Source organism: Gavialis gangeticus, unplaced genomic scaffold (genome assembly GCF_001723915.1).
Source record: "Gavialis gangeticus isolate Ggan-Ray unplaced genomic scaffold, GavGan_comp1, whole genome shotgun sequence".
NCBI lineage: Eukaryota > Metazoa > Chordata > Crocodylia > Gavialidae > Gavialis > Gavialis gangeticus.
Window position 1 is genome coordinate 61,894,480 of NW_017728992.1, and position 2,560 is coordinate 61,897,039.

A 2,560-nucleotide genomic window follows, 5' to 3' on the forward strand; every position below is an offset into this window, starting at 1 on the left:
CCCACCCCACCTCCATTAAAGTCAGTGGGAATTGAAGACTTAGTATCCCATACAGGAGATGCTGTGCTCCTACCAGGATTGGTCATTCTCAATGTCTATCAGGATGAAACTTGTCATACTAGTAAGAAGCTTTTTCTAAAAGAAATCTAACTGAGCAGTGTTGCTACAGCCTGATGAAAGGAAAAGGGGGCACTTGAGTCACCTTTTAATATTGTTTTAAAGCAAAAATTGCAATATTTATATTAAATATATACCACAGCCTCTTCGGGTATTGGCAACACTGTGTGTGTGTGTGTGTGTGTGTGTGTGTGTGTGTGTGTGTGTGTGTGTGTGTGTGTGCGCGCCCATACCGTTGTTCTGCTATTTTAAAGACAGCTTTAATTATTTAGATGCTAATTATTTAGTTGCATACTGCATGCCTAAATGTATTTTCTAAATCATCATATTTTTTAAATAACATGTTACATTTCAGCCCAGCAGTTAATTCAGTGGTGTGGTATTGTGTACAAAAGACCTGTGAATCCAATCTGATGTCAGTGGAAATGTCTTATTCATTCTGCTCTTGGAAGAATTGTAGCTGTTCCTTGACACTGCATCAGGTCCGGAGGAGCCATGACCCAGATACAGTGTCAATGGAAAGGTTTATTTTCCAGTTGGAGTGAATCATACATTCGCATGTTCAAAAAAGCACAGCCAAATATAGCCTGCTTTACTCACCAGAGTAGTGTCATTGATTTCAGTGGGACTAATTCAGGACAGAAGGCTAGTAATGATATTTTCATTTCTTACCTTTTTTTTATTAAAAGCAAAGGAAACCACCATTTAAAAATAAAAATGGTATTAATGATATAGCTCCAATCTAGAAATATGCACATAAGGATCAGTTTTAAATGTATAATTGGTCTGGATTTAAATGGAAGCAGTTAATTCCTATAGATACATACCTTATAAGATATTGCTGTTAACAGGCCTAAGAGTGAAAAGCAGCTACTGCCTCCCTTTCCTGTATGGTTTAATGAATAAAGAGTTTCATTAGGCTTAACTCAGTGCATGATTCTCAACATACTGGGGTGTCCAATACACTTCTGGGCAATTTAATTAGCTTCTGGAGTGGATCCAATCTTAATAAAATTCACTGGACCCAATCCTGTTCCCATTGAAGTCAATGACAAAATGCCCACTGATTTCAATGAGAGCTAAAGCAGGCCAGTTGTTGACAGGGAATTGGTGCCCATTTGCTCATCAGTGCATAGCAGACTTAGATGTATCAACTTCATTAGTATTAAAGGGAGTTACCAGAGGAAATGCCCTGAATATTTATAGGATGGGTTCTTTCTTTTTCTGTAGATTCCTACTGAGATAGGCTAGCTATGGGAGCAAATAAGATTTTCCCATCCATTTTATATGAGATTGCAACAGGGCACAAAAATCCATGACTTACCATTTGACTTGTGAGCTATGACAGAAGTCTGATGAAAAAACAGATGTGTAGCCTATCAAAATTCCTCACAGATTTCCAGAAGTACTGACTCATCTCATCTCATAGAAGCCAATTCATCCCCAGTGGGATTTCTATAGTGCCACTGGCGTTTATGTATCTAATCTATTCACATCAGATTGGTTCCAGGAGAACTTGTTACATGCTGGGACTTCCCACACATTTCAGGTGAGATCAGGTGAGCTCCAAGAAATGATTCTGCACAAACAGAACAATTAGATAAGACAGTGCATCTAGTTTCTTGGAGATCTTAAAGACTGGATCAGTTAGATTTTAGTATGCATGCTTAACATGACTTACAGATTTTTTTTTTAAGTAAAAAACAAAACAAAATGAAAACCATTATGCTGTTTCATATCATCAGGATTCTGGCAGACAAACAAGCTCCAGCCAGAATGCGCACATGGGGCCCAACGTAATTCTCACACTGAGAAAAATCAGGAGCAACTGCATTCCATTTCGTGGCGTTTCAGCGTGTTAAACCAGTGGTCAGAGTAGAATCAGGCCTTACTGCTTATAGCTGATAGAAACGTCTGCCATGACATTGTCACAGCTTAGCTCGCTAATTTAGATCCTGACCTTACACCGATTTGCACAGGTGCTAAACAGTCTGCACGGCAAGGAACCCGACTGCACTCAATGAAATTAATCATGGCGTGTAAAGTTAAGCAGGTACATGGACCTCTGCATGGGGACTTCTACGTAGGGGGTGGGACAGAGAACTAAAGTGCACTCTTTATACCTTTAAAAAGGTCATTCCACCCCCTCCTCCCATTCAGAGTCCCAGATTTGAGTGTTTCCCACTGTACCCTTTATGCATCACACCTTGTGATTAGGCATTGAGGGGCCATGCAACCATTAATCACCATTAATTATGATTTTTTATTCCTACTGTTGGATTTGACTCACAAATGTTAATGCCACATCCTGCAGCCCTTACTCATTCAAGTAGTCCTTCACCCAGGTAAACAGTCCTATTGGAAGCAGTGAGGCAGTTTACATGGGCAAAGGCTGTTTGCATTCGGTTGCAGGACTGGGCCCTTTGTTTCTTACCCTGATGTT